General features: G+C 48.0%; 1 protein-coding gene across 2 annotated transcripts in view; it reads right to left on the minus strand.

The window, feature by feature from the left end:
- LOC142254514 (uncharacterized) overlaps window positions 1–19,690 on the minus strand; it is a 161,431-nt gene that overhangs the window by 101,304 nt on the left and 40,437 nt on the right. The window contains exon 1 of one of the 2 annotated variants that reach the window (XR_012727240.1): window positions 16,442–16,532. The exons of the other annotated variant lie outside the window; for it this stretch is intronic. The gene's annotated coding sequence lies outside the window, so the exon portion shown is untranslated. Of the gene's footprint in view, window positions 1–16,441; window positions 16,533–19,690 lie in introns of those variants that run through there. 2 annotated transcript variants of the gene reach the window in all.

Here is a 19,690-nt window from a genome sequence, read left to right on the forward strand (position 1 = left end):
TGAGTAGAATCACAAGGCCTAGCCGGACCATGTGCCTCAGGCACCTGCCTATGTCCGCTCAACTAAGATGTAAGGATACGGACCACAGCCGAAGCTGTAAGGTATAAGAACGCCACCCTGCCGGTAGCGCTCACCTAGCATAGACAGAGAGATGCCTAGAGGGACATGCACAGAGCGTCTATTCTCATGCATGAACCAAGAGGACTAAGCACCGGGTGGCGTGCGTCAGGGTCTTATATAGACTTTGTGCCTCATCCAAGATGGAGGACACCAGAGCCAATCCGCTGCCAGAACGACAGGAATGACGTCACGCTGGCCTATCACCGAGCAAAGCGTCACAAGCACATGACCAGCGGCCAATCAGCTTAAAAGGTGTCAGAGACATGTGACCTCGTGTCAGCGATGATGTCACCCGCATATGTGCAATGGCTCCAAGATAGGACTTAGTCTCCAGCGCTTGCACATGTGCAGTAGCAAGAAATTCGAACATAGTCTCCAGTGCCACAGCAACCGTAACAGTACCTCCCCCTCAAGGGCCCCCCTCCCGGCGACGCAGGTAATCGGCAACTAAGTCAGGAGCATGGACAGCCTCCTCAGGCTCCCAAGAATGATGTTCCGGGCCGTAGCCCTCCCAATCTATCAAGAAGAACCTACGCCCTCTAACCATCTTAGAACCAACTATGGCTCGTACCTCATAGCTAGAGCGAGAGGAATCAGAGGCAGGAGAGTGCACTTCACGAGCATGAGGTAAAATAGCCGGCTTTAGCAGTGAGACATGGAATTTGTCATGGATCCTAAGATGGACGGGTAACTTCAATTGGTAGACTACAGGATTTACCTGTCGAAGAACCTTATAAGGACCCAGGAAGCGAGGAGCAAATTTGACAGAGCTCACTCTAAGTTGCACGTGTTTTGCAGAGAGCCACACAAAATCCCCCGGAGAAAAGACAGGAGCCGGGCGACGAAACCAATCGGACACTGTCTTCATACGGTCCTTAGCTGCTTGGATCGACTCTTGAGTCCGATCCCAAACCTCTCTGGCATTAGTTGCCCAGTCAGCCACAAGAGGAGGAGGTACAGCAGCAGGAAACGGTACCGGTACCCTAATGTGTTGCCCATTATTGAGTACGAACGGTGTCTGCCCAGTGGCCTCAGCCAGCAAATTGTTAAGGGCAAATTCTGCCCAGGGTAGGAGGGAAGACCAGTTATCGTGGTTCTCAGCAACAAAGTGTCGAAGGTATATAATCATGGATTGATTGGTACGCTCAACCAAACCATTGGTCTCCGGATGGTATGCCGAAGAGAGATTCAACTCAATTTGCAGAAGGCTACAAAGATCTCGCCAGAAACGGGAAGCAAATTGCGGGCCTCTATCACAAATGATACGATCTGGCATCCCGTGAAGCATAAAGACATGCTTGAGGAATAGTTTGGCTAGTACCCTGGAAGATGGGATTCTCGATAACGGTACGAGATGAACCATCCGGGAGAAATGGTCCGTAATGACCCACACAAATCTATGTCCCTGTGAACACGGAAGATCACCCACAAAGTCCATGCCTACCACCTCCCATGGTCTGTCTGGCACTGGTAAAGGATGCAAGAGCCCAGCCGGTCTCTGCCATAACGGACGGTTGCGAGCACATGAGTAGCAGGAACCGACATATCTCTTGACGTGGCTGGCTAAGTATGGCCACCAATACCACCTCTCGTGTAACTCTCGTGTCCGTCTAATACCAAAATGCCCACCCACCTTTGAGATGTGGGCCCACGACAGTATATCATTCTGTCGATCCGGCGGAACAAAGGTCTTGCCCGGTGGGATTTGGTCTAACGTCACAGGGGAGAGCGTATGAAAAACCCTGGAGGGAAGGATAAGACGAGGTTCGTCAATCTCTTCCTGGGTAGAAACCATAGAGCGAGACAGGGCGTGTGCCTTGTTATTCTTACTCCCAGACAGATAGTTGATGGAGAAGTGAAAGCGGGAGAAAAACAAGGACCAGCGGGCTTGGCGAGGATTCAGACGCTGAGCGGTTTGTAAGTACGTCAGATTCTTATGGTCTGTATAGACCTGGAAAGGATGTTTCGCTCCTTCTAGCAAGTGACGCCACTGCTCCAAGGCTAATCTCAAGGCGAGCAGTTCCCTATCCCCAATGGTATAGTTTCTCTCTGCCGGTGAAAAGGTTTTAGCAAAGAAGAAACATGGCCTTTTTCTACCTACACCGTTCTTTTGATACAAGACCGCACCAGCACCCACTGAAGAGGCATCAACCTCCAAGAGGAAGGGCTTATTCTCATCGGGTCTTTGAAGAACGGGAGCAGTTGAAAAGTGTCTTTTTACTGCCTCAAAAGCCTGGGATGTCTCAGTAGACCAGACTTTTGGATTAGCACCTTTCTTAGTCAAAGCCACCAAAGGGGCCACCAAAGTGGAGAAATGGGGTATGAACTGCCGGTAATATTTTATGAAACCTAAGAAGCGTTGCACCGCCTTCAAGGAATGAGGTTCGGACCATTCCAGGACAGCAGAGAGCTTCACAGGATCCATAGCCAGACCCTCTTGTGAGATAATGTAACCCAAAAAAGGCAAGGATGACTGCTCGAATACACACTTTTCGAGTTTAGCAAACAATGAGTGCTCCCTTAAACGGGAAAGGACACGAACGACATCCTGACGATCAGTCTCCCGATCAGGAGAAAAAAATCAGGATGTCTTCCAGATACACCACGACGGAGGATAACAGTAAATCCCTGAACACATTGTTTACGAAGTCCTGAAATACTGCGGGTGCATTACATAAACCAAAAGGCATGACGAGGTATTCATAGTGACCGTCTCGGGTGTTAAAAGCGGTCTTCCATTCGTCACCCTCTCAAATTCGTACCAAGTTATACGCACCCCGCAGATCCAACTTCGTAAAAACCTGAGCTCCCCTCAGTATGTCAAAGAGCTCTAAAATTAAAGGTAATGAGTATTTGTTCTTTATTGTGATTGCGTTGAGACCCCTGTAATCTATGCAGGGACGCAAATCACCCTCTTTCTTCCGAACAAAGAAAAACCCAGCTCCCGCGGGAGAGACAGACTTACGAATGAACCCCTTATCTAAACTCTCTCTGATATAGGTCGACATGGCCTCCGACTCAGGTATTGACAGGGGGTAAACCCTGCCCTTAGGTGGAACCGAACCTGGGATAAGGTCTATGGCGCAGTCATACGGCCTATGGGGTGGAAGAACCTCAGCACCCTATTTGGAGAACACGTCAGCGAAATCCAAATAGGGTGTAGGTATGGGAGAGAGATCAGTTGATGCAACCGTAACGACCTTAGGTGGTAAGGGAAGACATCGGGACTGACATTTCGAACCCCAACTAATAATGCTGTCGGACTCCCAGTCAATTAGATTAGCATGGGTCCGAAGCCATGGGAGACCCAGAAGAACGTCGTCTATACCCTCAGGCAAAACAAGAAAATAAATCTACTCTACGTGACCCTGAGACAGGGAAAGGCGCAAGGGAACTGTCCTCAATGTAATGGAGTCAGACAACATAGTCCCATTAACAACACGGACAGGAATAGGCGCCTCTAACATGATAGAGGGAATATTGTGTCTCTTTACAAATCCTGAGGACACAAAAGTCCCGTCAGCTCCGGAATCCACAAAAGCCATAATAGGCCATGTATTCTCAGAGAATGAGAGCTGACCTGGGATACTACACTTAGAGGGTGCAGAAGACGTCTCTAGTAACCCCCCTCTAATGGTTACTAGGCCTGGGAGTTTCCCTGACGGCTATGACACTTGTTGGCATAGTGCCCAGCCTGACGACATACATAACATATAGGAGGACCAGACCTGCGTAGTCTGGAGGACGTATGACCTAACTCCATAGGAGTGGGAGATGTTTCAGATGCTGAGGAAGATGGTAGTGGACCCTCAACAACTGGAATAGCCCGATGCTTAGGGCGTGAGGAAGAGACCTCGAGTCTACGTTCCTTATGGCGTACGTCGATCCTTGTTGCTACAGTGATTAAGTCCTCCAGAGAAGCAGTGACCATGTGTCACAAGCACATGACCAGCGGCCAATCAGCTTAGAAGGTGTCAGAGACATGTGACCTCGTGTCAGCGATGATGTCACCCGCACATGTGCAATGGCTCCAAGATAGGACTTAGTCTCCAGCGCTTGCACATGTGCAGTAGCAAGAAATCCGAACATAGTCTCCAGTGCCACAGCAACCGTAACAGTTCCCAGTCTCCAGATCTGAGTGTCATCTAACTCAGTTCAGGCTACTATTAGTTTCAGAGCCACCCAGCTCTGTATCCTCAGCCTAACCTTCATGTTGCCAGCATCTCCTTTTCCATCTGTGAGCATGGTGGATCACGACTGGAAATTGGGATATATACCACCCTATCCTAATCTGCCAGTCCCCCCGTAACAGATGGTGTTTCTTCAGCAGATGTTACTGTTGCTTAACCACCAAACCCACGGATACAAACTTTTTTCTATTTTCCAACACACCTGTTCCCCTTTCCACCAGCATATGGCCTTTTGCCACTCATTTTGTATATTTACTAATTTGCAACTCTGCAGGCACACCATAGTCAACACCGTCTCAGCACAGCAGCCAGCCCTCGGTCCCTCAGATGTGGACAAGTAAAAGACCATTTCCTACTAGCCATGACAAAGCGTTGTGATTCACTCTGTGCAGCACTGGTGTTTAGTGGAAAAGCCGAGCTAAGATTGCGTACCTGCTTCTGCTGATACTCCTGTCTTCTTTGCGTCCCTTTGTATGGCAGGATTTATTTTGCCAAATTTTGCTGTGTACCGGGGATCTAACAGTGTGGCAACCCACTAGTCAGCATTACTTCGAATTAGGACAATCAGAGGGTCATGTTGTAGGTAGTGCAGCAAGAAGGTGCTCATGTATCTTGCGCATCAAGGAGGTACAAGTCCTTGATGTGTTGGTGTCGGAGAGGTGAGAATCATGCCTCCTTCCTCTGCCCTCTCCCCCCAACCTCGCACAACTGAAATGTGAGCAAAATCTCCCTCATCTGCTCAGTCTTCCATGCCCATCGCCAGTTCGTCCTCCATTTCTTACTGAGCTCCTGCACCTTCCTCAACAGTTAGGCTGATACTATGCGTCCTTGTTAATCCATCTCCCCCACCATCCCATGCCTGCCGCCTTGGTGCTGCTGACCATCTGGACCTTGTAGATGTTGTTATCCCTTGCGCATATGACTGCTCCTGTACTTCCTTCCATTCCTCTTGTCCCACCACCTGACTATGAATGCTGTTTATAGTCTGCTCCAGCAGGTAGATGACCGGAATTGTCATGCCGATAATGGCAACGTCAGCGCTAAACATCTTCGCTGCCATTTGTAAACTTCGAAGAAGGGTGCATAGGTCCTTGATCTGAGACCACTCCAGCAGCGTGATCTGCCCCACCTTTGGATCTCTTTAGCCCAGGCTATACGTCATAACGTATTGCAGCAGGGCTCGCCGGTGCTGCCACAGACGCTGCAACATGTGCAAATTCAAATTCCAGCATGTCGGCACATCGCATTTCAGGTGGTGAACCGCCAGAATGAAAGACTTCTGGAGTGATGCAAGTTGTTGAGCTGCTGGGTGTGAACGGTGGAAGTGGGGAAAAAAATCATATAGGAAAAAACGGGTTTAATGCCGCGTTAAAGGATCACTGATATCAGTAAGATGAAAATCTCTTTTTTATTTTAGTCAATCCAACGCGTTTCAGAGACAAGGACCGTCTCCTTCTTCAGGGAAAAAAGAAATCATACATGCAGCTTACAGCTTACAGCCTGATCACTTATAGAAGACTCTATACTGCCACGTTAGCAGCTCTGACGTCAAACAACCACATGGTATCAGAGCGGTGACTCATAGACACGTGCAATGAGCTGCAAAGATCATGAAAAAAAGGAAGAAAAAGAAGAAAGGAAGGAAGAGAGAAAGGGGAGAGCGATTCCCATTTACATGTACACACAAAAACAGGTGCACCACAAAAATAAAATTAAAAAATAAAAATAAATGAAAATAAAAATAAAAATAAAAGAGAGTGTTTTTTGTGTCATTACTATGGATAGCAAGAGAAAAATATTTTTTGTTCAAAAAGAAGTGGAAGTGTGTAGATCTGAATGCGAACCTGCAGGCAAAGGACTGGACATAATGGGGTTTATATATATATATATATATATATATAACCATTACTCTATATCAGCCGGTGGGAATTGGGTGAGAAAAAAAGAAGAATGGTGAAGATATTCATGAGAACGTGTAAGAAAAAAAAGAGGATGAAAACGAAGACGAGATGGAAATGTTGGGTGAGGCATACGAGATCATATGCAAACACATAGGACACAAAGGAAAAAAGTGTGTTATAGTTAAGTGTAACCGTGAGGTGTAGGACAGTAACATGATACGTTGGGGAAATGTGTTTAGAGATTCCTGGAAAGCAGTAAATATATGAATGAATCGCAGGGATAGTGGAGAATGAAGGGCGCATGCGTGAAGAGACTTAGCAAGTTTCAGAGAGAATAGGGTGAGCCGAGTTCAAACCGTGGGAAAATATAGTAATGCGCATGCGCACAGAGACAAGTGAAATCCAGCGGAGGTAACCAAAGTTCAGGACCGTGGGAAAAAAGAGAAGCCGTGTACAAATTATAGCAAGAAAGCTGGTGTATAGAAAAAAAGCATCGTACATGATAACATATAAATATATAAGAAGAAAAAAATCCTTTAGATAGGTATTTGATGGATATTCAAATAAAAATTCTAGATAACATACGAGATCTTATGCAGACACATGGGACACTGAATAAAATGTGTGTTGGAACCAAGCATAATCGTGAGGTGTAAAACAGTAACATGATATGCTGGGGAGGTGTGTTTAAAGACTCCTGGAACGCAGTAAATATATGAAAGAATCGCAGAGACAGTGAAGAAAAAGGGCGCATATGTGAAGAGACTAAGCGGGTTTGGGAGGGAGTCGGGGTGAACTGGGTTCAAAACCATGGGAAAATGTAGTACTGCGCACACGCACAGAGGCAAGTGAAAACAGCGGAGATGACCAAAGGTCAAGACCATGGGAAAAGAAAAACAAAGCCGGGTGTGGATAACAGCAAAAAAGCTGGTGTATAGGAAAACAGCATTTAGAGTAAAATCTAAATTATTAGCAGAAACCTAGTAAAGGTGGAACTGACATAAGTGAAAAAGTCATGATAAGAAAAAACACATTTGGTACATTACAATGACACTGGTCATTACGACACTCAAAGTGGTACATATGAAAAAAAATTTTCTTTCTTTTAAAAATTGAAAAAAGAAGGCATAAAAACGCGCTGGAAAAATGAATATGAAGAGACAATATAAATATAATGCACATATAGATATATAAGAATAAAAACCTTAGGTTGTTATTTACTAGATACTCAATAAAAATATTAGATAAAATTCTAGATAAAATTAACAAGGTATGCTAATATCGACATAATTAAAAAATGACAACCAATCAAAACTAGAATATAGCACAAGATTATATAAAAGAAAATGAGTATAAAAATGGGACAATAAAAAGTATATACAAATATATGTACATATAAATATACATATACATATAAATATATATAACTCTATAGTAAAGGTTTTCTTATAATTTAGTAGAAATGCCATATCACCTAGTGATGAGGGGTTAAAAACTACGACAAAGAATAAATACAATGAATAAAACCAGTAATAAGGGGGCTAATAAAACAGATCAGACACTTCATTGAGGCCAAAGGGTTTTAAAGTGCTAAGCTTATGAATCCAAAACGTTTCCTTCCTGCTCAAAGCCTCAGTCCTATTAAGTACAATAGGGTTGATTTGCTCAATAGGTGTGATTCTGAAATCTATGCTTTTATTATGTTGGATCGTGCAGTGTCTTGATAGGCCATGTAGAAGAAAGCCTGTTCTAATGTTGTGGCGGTGCAAATTGAGCCTATTATGGAGGGCTTGGCTTGTTCTGCCCACATATTGCTTGCCACACATGCAATCTACAAGGTATATTAAAAAGCTAGATTGACAAGTTAAATGGTCTTTTATTTTGAAAGACTCATTACCACTGGGGGAACAAAAAGTGGTCCTGCCATGATGGATACTTCTGCAACACAGGCATTTTTTGGCACCACATCTATAAGACCCTGCTGGGGCTAGAGGTCGAAAAGGCACTGATTTCGACCTTAGTTTGCTGGGGGCTAAAATATTTTTGATGGTGGGGGCTCGCCTAAACGTGATCCCTGGAGCAGAGGGTAAAAAAGGCTTGAGGATAGGGTCACTTTGCAGTATGCCCCAATGCCTTAAAAAAAACTTTCCTTATGGCTAAATTGTCACTACTATAAGTAGTGATAAAATTCAGGCTGAAATCCTGCTTGCCTGTTGCAGTAGTGTCCCCATCACTGGCAAGTCCCCTAGAGGTCCCTTGTGCGGGAGGACGTCTGTCCTTTTTAGGTCCAATGAGGTCCGCTTGTTTCAAACTGAGGGACTCCTTGTACACCCTCTGTATGAGGGATTTAGGATATTACTTCTCTTCGAAACGTTGCCTCAACACCTCTACTTGTTTCTTGAAATCACTGTCTCGGGTGCAGTTTCTCCTAACCCTTTTGTACTGGTTCAGTGGGATGTTCCGCAACCATTTGTTATAGTGCTCACTCCCATAGTGTATATAACCGTTTGCATCAACTTTCTTGAAAAAGGTTTTTATGCATATTTTGTCCATCTCATGAAAAATTACCAGATCTAGAAATGTATTTCGTTGGTATGAACTGTAGAGGTGAATTTAAGCCCCACTCATTACTGTCCAAATGGTCCAAAAGAACACTCACATCAGTAAAATTACTGTCCCAGATAATGAATAGATCGTCGATGAATCTCTTGTAGAATATAACTCCCTCTCTGAACATATTATTTTCTATATGCACCTTCTCGAAAACCCCCATGAACAGGTTAGCATAGGAACATGTGGCCCTGGACCCCATCGCTGTCCCGAGGATTTGGTGGTACAGCACATCAGAAAAAACAAAATAGTTATTATGGAGTATAAAACTCATGCTATCCAATATGAAATTCTTTTGGGTAGGAGGAATCCTGCTGTCGCCCTCTAAATATAAGGAGAGACAAAAAAGACCTAGATGGTGCTGTATATTGGAGTACAAGGAAGTCACATCAACGGTTACAAACTTATACGATTTTCTCCACTTTATGTCACTGACTTTCTCAATTAGGTGGGCAGAATCCCTGAGATGGCTATTGAGACCCAATACATATGGTTGTAGAAGTATATCAATATAATTCGCTAGGTTGGACGTCAAAGAATTTATACCCGAAATTATGGGTCTACCAGGGGGGTTGGATAAATCTTTGTGGATTTTGGGCAAGTGATAAAAGAAAGCTCTAGCCGGAACTTGGATCTGCAAAAAATTATTTTCTGCAAGATTTAGTATATTGCTGTCTGCTGCCTTTTGAATGAGTACCCTATAGGCAACAACAGTCTGGTTGTACTCCGATTCTCTCGCTACCTCATAGTGGATAGGATCAGATAGAATTTTATGTGCTTCCTTGAGGTAGTCAACTCTATTTTGAATGACTATCCCTCCACCCTTATCTGCTGCTCTGATGACTATATCTCTGTTGTTTTTAAGGGTTTCTAGCGCCAGGGCTGTATTTGCCACTAGGCACCCGTGGTCCCGTGCCTAGGGCGGCACGTTGCGGGGGGCGGCACTTTCTGGCTGCAAAAAAAAAAAAAAAATATATATAAATTTATTTATTTATTTATTTATTTTTTTTACATCCCCGCCCCCCGTCCCTCCCTCCGTTACACTCGGCTGTGTTCCGGGGGGGGGGGTTGGGAGGGAGGACAGGCGCACTTCTGCTGTTAAATACATGGCGGGCGCCAGGCATAGTGAGCTGACTAACCCCGGAAGTTCCATGGCCTGCACTTCCGGGGTCAGAGGCGCGCGGGCGCGACAGTCAGCTCACTGCCCCATGCTGCATCGTCCAATCCTACAGATGACACACGCCGCGGAGGAGGACGAGTCTGCAGCTGGAGCAAGCCAGAAGAGGAGCCAGCCAGAGCAGAGCGGCGGGCACCGGAGCAGGTAAGGCAGAGCCTAGAATGTATGGGCACCTTACAGGTTAGTTGATGATCGTTGCAAATTGCGATGCCTCTTTTTGTCCACTGTAATCATGCAAGGGGAGGCTGGGGGGAGAGAGGCTGAGGCTGGGGGAGGCTGGGAAGAGAGAGAGAGGCTGGGGGGAGGCTGGGAAGAGAGGGAGGCTGGGAAGAGAGAGAGGCTGGGGGGAGGCTGGGAAGAGAGAGAGAGGCTGAGGCTGGGAAGAGAGAGGCTGGGAAGAGAGAGGCTGAGGGGAGGCTGGGAAGAGAGAGAGGCTGAGGCTGGGAAGAGAGAGAGACTGAGACTGGGGGGAGGCTGGGAAGAGAGAGAGGCTGAGGCTGGGGGGAGGCTGAGAAGAGAGAGAGGCTGAGGCGAGGCTGAGAAGAGAGAGAGGCTGAGGCTGGGGGGAGGCTGGGAAGAGAGAGAGGCTGGGAAGAGAAAGAGGCTGAGGCTGGGGGGAGGCTGGGAAGAGAGAGAGGCTGGGAAGAGAAAGAGGCTGAGGCTGGGGGGAGGCTGGGAAGAGAGAGAGGCTGAGGCTGGGGGGAGAGAGGCTGAGGCTGGGGGGGAGGCTGGGGGGAGAGAGAGGCTAAGGCTGGGGGGAGAGAGGCTGAGGCTGGGGGGAGAGAGAGGCTGAAGCTGGGGGGGAGGCTGGGAGAAGAGAGGCTGATTCTGGGGGAGGCTGGGAGGGGGAAGCTGATGCTGAGGGAGGCTGATGCTGAGGGAGGCTGATACTGGGGGAGGCTGGGAGGGGGAGGCTTTGAGGAGGGAAGCTGATGCTGAGGGAGACTTGGAGGCTGAGGCTGGGGGAGGAGGGAGGCTGAGGCTGGGGGAGGAGGGAGGCTGAGGCTGGGGGAGGCTGATGCTGGGGGAGGCTGGGAGGATAGAGGCTGATGCTGGGGGAGGCTGGGAGGGTGAGGCTTGGAGGAGGGAAGCTGATGCTGAGGGAGGCTTGGAGGAGGGAGGCTGATGCTGAGGGAGGAGGGAGGCTGATGCTGGGGGAGGCTGGGAGGAGAGAGGCTGATGCTGGGGGAAGCTGGGAGGGTGAGGCTTGGAGGAGGGAAGCTGATGCTGAGGGAGGCTGATGCTGAGGGAGGAGGGAGGCTGATGCTGAGGGAGGAGGGAGGCTGATGCTGAGGGAGGAGGGAGGCTGATGCTGGGGGAGGCTGGGAGGAGGAAGGCTGATGCTGGGGGAGGCTGGGAGGAGGGAGGCTGATGCTGGGGGAGGCTGGGAGGAGGGAGGCTGAGGCTGGGGGAGGCTGGGAGGAGAGAGGCTGATGCTAGGGGAGGCTGGGAGGGGGAAGGTGAGGCTTGGAGGAGGGAGGCTGATTCTGAGGGAGGCTGGGAGGAGGGAGGCTGATGCTTGGGGAGGCTGGGAGGGGGAGGGGGAGGCTTGGAGGAGGGAGGCTGATGAGGAGGGAGGCTGATGAGGAGGGAGGCTGATGAGGAGGGAGGCTGATGAGAAGGGAGGCTGATGAGGAGGGAGGCTGATGCTGAGGGAGGCTGATGCTGGGGGAGGCTGGGAGAAGGGAGGCTGATGCTGGGGGAGGCTTGGAGAAGGGAGGCTGATGCTGGGGGAGGCTGGGAGAAGGAAGGCTGATGCTGGGGGAGGCTGGGAGGAGGGAGGCTGATGCTGGGGGAGGCTGGGAGGAGGGAGGCTGATGCTGGGGGAGGCTGGGAGGAGGGAGGCTGATGCTGTGGGAGGCTGGGAGGAGAGAGGCTGATGCTGTGGGAGGCTGGGAGGAGAGAGGCTGATGCTGTGGGAGGCTGGGAGGAGAGAGGCTGATGCTGGGGGAGGCTGGGAGGAGAGAGGCTGATGCTGGGGGAGGCTGGGAGGCGAGAGGCTGATGCTGGGGGAGGCGAGAGGCTGATGCTGGGGGAGGCTGGGAGGAGAGAGGCTGATGCTGGGGGAGGAGGGAGGCTGATGCTGGGGGAGGCTGGGAGGAGGGAGGCTGATGCTGTGGGAGGCTGGGAGGAGAGAGGCTGATGCTGGGGGAGGCTGGGAGGAGAGAGGCTGATGCTGGGGGAGGCGAGAGGCTGATGCTGGGGGAGGCTGGGAGGAGAGAGGCTGATGCTGGGGGAGGCGGGAGGCTGATGCTGGGGGAGGCTGGGAGGCGGGAGGCTGATGCTGGGGGAGGCTGGGAGGAGGGAGGCTGATGCTGGGGGAGGCTGGGAGGAGGGAGGCTGATGCTGGGGGAGGCTGGGAGGGGGAGGCTTGGAGGAGGGAGGCTGATGCTGGGGGAGGCTTGGAGGAGGGGGGCTGGGAGGAGGGAGGCTGATGCTGGGGGAGGCTGGGAGGAGGGAGGCTGATGCTGGGAGCAGGGAGGCTGATGCTGGGGGAGGCTGGGAGGAGAGAGGCTGATGCTGGAGGAGGCTCATGCTGGGGGAGGCTGGGAGGAGAGAGGCTGATGCTGGAGGAGGCTCATGCTGGGGGAGGCTGGGAGGAGAGAGGCTGATGCTGGAGGAGGCTCATGCTGGGGGAGGCTGGGAGGAGAGAGGCTGATGCTGGGGTAAGCTGGGAGCAGGGAGGCTGATGCTGAGGGAGGCTGGGGGGAGAGAGGCTGATGCTGGGGGAGGCTGGGGGGAGAGTGGCTGATGCTGGGGGAGAGGCTGCTGCTGGAGGCGGGGGGAGAGAGGCTGCTGCTGGGGGAATGGGAGAGAGGGGCCAATGCTAGAGACAGAGGACAAGGGTTGAGGAATAGAGCAATGACAATATCGATGGGGGGGAGTGTAAGGACTCAGAATAGGAGGGGGGCAGCATTGGGAGCTCATTATGGAGAAGGGGCAGCATGTGTGGGCTCAGTATGGAGTGGAACAATGTAGGGGAGTCAATATCAAGAGTGGGGTAGTGTGTGTGTGTGTGTGTGGGTCTCAGCATAAGCGCTAGTGTGGTGGTCTTAGTATGATGAGTGGGGCAGCATGGAGGTGTCATTATGGAAAAGAGGAAGGCAGCATTAGGAGCTCATGGAGAGGGGCAGCATGCACGGGACATTGTGAGGAGGGGGCAGCATGCACGGGACACTGTGAGGAGGGGGCAGCATGCACGGGACATTGTGAGGAGGGGGCAGCATGCATGGGACACTGTGAGGAGGGGGCAGCATGCACAGGACACTGTGAGGAGGGGGCAGCATGCACGGGACATTGTGAGGAGGGGGCAGCATGCATGGGACACTGTGAGGAGGGGGCAGCATGCATGGGACACTGAGGAGGGGGCAGCATGCATGGGACACTGTCAGGAGGGGGCAGCATGCATGGGACACTGTCAGGAGGGGGCAGCATGCATGGGACACTGTCAGGAGGGGCAGCATGCATGGGACACTGAGGAGGGGGGCAGCATGCATGGGACATTGTGAGGAGGGGGCAGCATGCATGAGACACTGTGAGGAGGGGGCAGCATGCATGGGACACTGTGAGGAGGGGCAGCATGCATGGGACACTGTGAGGAGAGGGCAGCATGCATGGGACACTGTGAGGAGGGGGCAGCATGCATGGGACACTGTGAGGAGGGGGCAGCATGCATGGGACACTGTGAGGAGGGGGCAGCATGCATGGGACACTGTGAGGAGGGGGCAGCATGCTTGGGACACTGTGAGGAGGGGGCAGCATGCATGGGACACTGTGAGGAGGGGGCAGCATGCATGGGACACTGTGAGGAGGGGGCAGCATGCATGGGAGACTGTGAGGAGGGGGCAGCATGCATGGGACACTGTGAGGAGGGGGCAGCATGCATGGGACACTGAGGAGGGGGCAGCATGCATTGGACACTGTGAGGAGGGGGCAGCATGCATGGGACACTGTGAGGAGGGGGCAGCATGCATGGGACACTGTGAGGAGGGGGCAGCATGCATGGGACACTGTGAGGAGGGGGCAGCATGCATGGGACACTGTGAGGAGGGGGCAGCATGCATGGGACACTGTGAGGAGGGGGCAGCATGCATGGGACACTGTGAGGAGGGGGCAGCATGCATGGGACACTGTGAGGAGGGGGCAGCATGCATGGGACACTGTGAGGAGGGGGCAGCATGCATGGGACACTGTGAGGAGGGGGCAGCATGCATGGGACACTGTGAGGAGGGGGCAGCATGCATGGGACATTGTGAGGATGGGGCAGCATGCATGGGACACTGTGAGGAGGGGGCAGCATGCATGGGACACTGTGAGGAGGGGGCAGCATGATGTGAGGACAATGTTCAGATCATATTTCATAATTGAGGAAGGTGTGGTGGGTATAATTTATAAGGGAGGGCAGTGTGTAGTTTATTAGGGGCAGTGTGACAGTCACAGTATATAAGTGGGGACGGTGTGGTGGAAATATTTTATACCCATGCTATGTTTTGATGTGCCCGTGGTGATCCCCATTGGGGGGGGTTAGTGCCCTTCGTTTCTCATTGATACTTTTTAGGCTATGTGCGCACGTTGCGCAAATACATGCAGTTACGCTGCGCTTTGTAGCGCAGCGTAACTGCATGCGTCCTGCGTCCCCTGCACAGTCTATGGAGATTGTGCAGGGGCCGTGCGCACGTGGCGCTTTAGAGCGCAGCGCTTCGGCTACTGCCGAAGCGCTGCGTAAAAAGAAGTGACATGTCACTTCTTTCCTGCACTTTGCCGGCAGCTCCTGCTCTGTCTATGGCAGGAGCTGCAGGCAGAGCGCATGGAATCGGCGCTCACTACGGACATTTTCTGCAGCGATTAGAAGCGCACATGTGCTCTTCAGATCGCTGCAGAAATTTCTGCAGTGAACTGTACGCAACGTGCGCACATAGCCTTAAAGTGTTTTACAGAGTAGATTTGCCTTAAACAGATGTCGTGTGCGAAAACTCAGTTTTACGTTGTCAATAAGGGGCGCGACCACTTAAAGTGCCTAGGGCAGCACGAAGGCAAAATACAGCCCTGTCTAGCGCCTCTCTCTCAGAGCGGGATAGATTGTTTTTAAGAACCCTATTTTGGTTAACAATCTCCTTTAGATCAGCTAAAACTAGGTCACAAAAAGTTTTCAAAAAATGACCCTTGCTTTCGGTGGGGTAAAATTTAGATCTCGATCTCACTGCAGTGTGAAGAAAAGGATCAGTTACAGAAGGAGTGCTTGAAGTATTATCACCTTTCAGGGAAAAATGCCTCTTGAAAGTGAGCTTCCTAACGTAGCTCTGGACATCCAAAAAAATATCAAAGTCTTTTGATTTATAAGACGGGCAGAAAGATAAGCCCTTATTTAAAACTTTGGATTCTTTATTGTTAAGTGGGTAGCTCGAAAGATTAAAGATATTATTAGTAGGACTAAAAACTTGAGCGGTCGCATGGGGTTCAATATCCGTATTGATGTCTGACACTTTAGGGTAGCCCCTCAGGCGGCCCTCTTTTTGCTTTGACTTGGAACCTGCTCTTGTTCCTCTGCGGTATTTTTTCTCTTTTTTGTTGAAGATTTTAGGACTCCGTAATGAGGTTAGACTTTTGGGATTTGGCCGGTGGTAAAAAGGGAACCAGCGGTGAGGCCATATTAGTATTATCAATAACAATTCTGTCGCTGCCTGTGGGGGTCTCAGATACAGTTTTTGAGGTAGAGGGGAGGGCGTCATCATGGACAGATAAGTCCAAAAGATCAATAAAGTCCTTATCCTGTAGTGAAGCATTCTGTGTGGTAGGGCTATTAAGATCGAGAAGTGCCCTCTCTTTTCTAATTTTATCTATCTGCAATCTAATTCTGGCAAGCTGTGCCCGTGTCTCTTCGGGATTGGAAGATACGGATGCTTCCTTTGAATAACTGCTATTGCTATCAGAGGTAGAAGGGTTAATGACGTTTTTATTTGTGTTCTGTCTAGATTGTGTGAATACTTCATCAGCTAGAATATCGATGTGATCTGGGGGCATAACTGGTTCCTTAGCTGCATTTAGCTGCACTCCTGCAGTTCCATTGAGGTCAATAGGGTTTTTGGGAACTGTCTTAACCTCTTTGTGGAACCTACTGTTCACAAAACTTCTTCTATTTGGATAATTAATATTAGTGGAGCTGTGTCTCCTATAGCTGTTATTCCTGGGTAAAACAACAGGTTTATCGGCAGAGGAAGTGGGGCTGGTATGGTGTTTCTCATATCTAGCCCTCTGAAGTTTCTTAGATTTCCTTATAATAATGTCGTGTTCGAGCTGTAAAAGCCGAATATTTATACCTGAATTGAGGTTCTTATATTCAGGATGTAATATAAATACATTTAGATCATCATACAGTACAGTGATTTTGGACATAGCAATTGTAGCAATGTGAGTTCTTTTCTCGTGCAAGCATAGCAACATACCTTGCATGCAGTCATTGAAGAGCTTGTCCCATTTATCTGTGAAGATCAAGTCTTGTGGAAATGGTGAGGTCCGTTGGACTTGTAATCCTCTGGGGCAAAGTTTTTCGTCCATATATATAGATAAAAATCTGGCGTCCAGACTGTAGTGAAGTTCCTCCTTCAGGAGGTCCTCCAAAGTATGGAAAAGCTTCCTCATCCGGGAGGTATCCTCCGCTGAGAAGGTGATCCTGGGGTCCATGCAGGCATCAGTATCTAGATCCTCTGGAGTTCCGACAGTTTGTAGGATAAGTCTTTCTCTGGATGACAAGCGATTATTGTAATAATCCATAGCGTCTAGGTGCCCTCTGCTGCCGATTTCCCAAGGAGATGAGGTCAGGAAGCCAAATCACGGTGTCCGAAGGACTAGACAAATGCTAAAATGGGGAAACAGAAGGCGCAATAGGGTCTTACCCGGTATAAAACGTACAAGAAGTAAGGATAGGTACACTCACCTGGTGGGGATGTGACAGTCACAACTCCTTATTCAGCATGTGAGTGTCCGTGTGGTCCCAGCACTAGCCCCGTTCAGGAAACAGCGGGGAAAAATCATATAGGAAAAAACGGGTTTAATGCCGCGCTAAAGGATCACTGATATCAGTAAGATGAAAATCTCTTTTTTATTTTAGTCAATCCAATGCGTTTCAGAGACAAGGACCGTCTCCTTCTTCAGGGAAAAAAAGAAATCATACATGCAGCTTACAGCCTGATCACTTATAGAAGACTCTATACTGCCAGGTTAGCAGCTCTGATGTCAAACAACCACATGGTATCAGAGCGGTGACTCATAGACACGTGCAATGAGCTGCAAAGATCATGAAAAAAAGGGAGAAAAAGAAGAAAGAAAGGAAGAGAGAAAGGGGAGAGCGATTCCCATTTACATGTACACACAAAAACAGGTGCACCACAAAAATAAAATTAAAAAATAAAAATAAATGGAAATGAAAATAAAAATAAAAATAAAAGAAAAGAAATTTTTGCAGATCCAAGTTCCGGCTAGAGCTTTCTTTTATCACTTGCCCAAAATCCACAAAGATTTATCCAACCCCCCTGGTAGACCCATAATTTCGGGTATAAATTCTTTGACGTCCAACCTAGCGAATTATATTGATATACTTCTACAACCATATGTATTGGGTCTCAATAGCCATCTCAGGGATTCTGCCCACCTAATTGAGAAAGTCAGTGACATAAAATGGAGAAAATCGTATAAGTTTGTAACCGTTGATGTGACTTCCTTGTACTCCAATATACAGCACCATCTAGGTCTTTTTTGTCTCTCCTTATATTTAGAGGGCGACAGCGGGATTCCTCCTACCCAAAAGAATTTCATATTGGATAGCATGAGTTTTATACTCCATAATAACTATTTTGTTTTTTCTGATGTGCTGTACCCTCGGGACAGCGATGGGGTCCAGGGCTGCATGTTCCTATGCTAACCTGTTCATGGGGGTTTTCGAGAAGGTGCATATAGAAAATAATATGTTCAGAGAGGGAGTTATATTCTACAAGAGATTCATCGACGATCTATTCATTATCTGGGACAGTAATTTTACTGATGTGAGTGTTCTTTTGGACCATTTGGACAGTAATGAGTGGGGCTTAAAATTCACCTCTACAGTTCATACCGACGAAATACATTTCTAGATCTGGTAATTTTTCATGAGATGGACAAAATATGCACAAAAACCTTTTTCAAGAAAGTTGATGCAAACGGTTATATACACTATGGGAGTGAGCACTATAACAAATGGTTGCGGAACATCCCACTGAACCAGTACAAAAGGGTTAGGAGAAACTGCACCCGAGACAGTGATTTCAAGAAACAAGTAGAGGTGTTGAGGCAACGTTTCGAAGAGAAGGAATATCCTAAATCCCTCACACAGAGGGCGTACAAGGAGTCCCTCAGTTTGAAACAAGCGGACCTCATTGGACCTAAAAAGGACAGACGTCCTCCCGCACAAGGGACCTCTAGGGGACTTGCCAGTGATGGGGACACTACTGCAACAGGCAAGCAGGATTTCAGCCTGAATTTTATCACTACTTATAGTAGTGACAATTTAGCCATAAGGAAAGTTTTTTTAAGGCATTGGGGCATAGTGCAAAGTGACCCTATCCTCAAGCCTTTTTTACCCTCTGCTCCAGGGATCACGTTTAGGCGAGCCCCCACCATCAAAAATATTTTAGCCCCCAGCAAACTAAGGTCGAAATCAGTGCCTTTTAGACCTCTGGCCCCAGCAGGGTCTTATAGATGTGGTGCCAAAAAATGCCTGTGTTGCAGAAGTATCCATCATGGCAGGACCACTTTTTGTTCCCTCAGTGGTAATGAGTCTTTCAAAATAAAAGACCATTTAACTTGTCAATCTAGCTTTTTAATATACCTTGTAGATTGCATGTGTGGCAAGCAATATGTGGGCAGAACAAGCCAAGCCCTCCATAATAGGCTCAATTCGCACCGCCACAACATTAGAACAGGCTTTCTTCTACATGGCCTATCAAGACACTGCACGATCCAACATAATAAAACCATAGATTTCAGAATCACACCTATTGAGCAAATCAACCCTATTGTACTTAATAGGACTGAGGCTTTGAGCAGGAAGGAAACGTTTTGGATTCATAAGCTTAGCACTTTAAAACCCTTTGGCCTCAATGAAGTGTCTGATCTGTTTTATTAGCCCCCTTATTACTGGTTTTATTCATTGTATTTATTCTTTGTCGTATTTTTTAACCCCTCATCACTAGGTGATATGGCATTTCTACTAAATTATAAGAAAACCTTTACTATAGAGTTATATATATTTATATGTATATATGTATATATATATATATATATGTACATATATTTGTATATACTTTTTATTGTCCCATTTTTATACTCATTTTCTTTTATATAATCTTGTGCCATATTCTAGTTTTGATTGGTTGTCATTTTTTAATTATGTCGATATTAGCATACCTTGTTAATTTTATCTAGAATTTTATCTAATATTTTTATTGAGTATCTAGTAAATAACAACCTAAGGTTTTTATTCTTATATATCTATATGTGCATTATATTTATATTGTCTCTTCATATTCATTTTTCCAGCGCGTTTTTATGCCTTCTTTTTTCAATTTTTAAAAGAAAGAAACATTTTTTTCATATGTACCACTTTGAGTGTCGTAATGACCAGTGTCATTGTAATGTACCAAATGTGTTTTTTCTTATCA

This window comes from Anomaloglossus baeobatrachus, chromosome 10 (assembly GCF_048569485.1).
Source record: "Anomaloglossus baeobatrachus isolate aAnoBae1 chromosome 10, aAnoBae1.hap1, whole genome shotgun sequence".
Classification (NCBI taxonomy): domain Eukaryota; kingdom Metazoa; phylum Chordata; class Amphibia; order Anura; family Aromobatidae; genus Anomaloglossus; species Anomaloglossus baeobatrachus.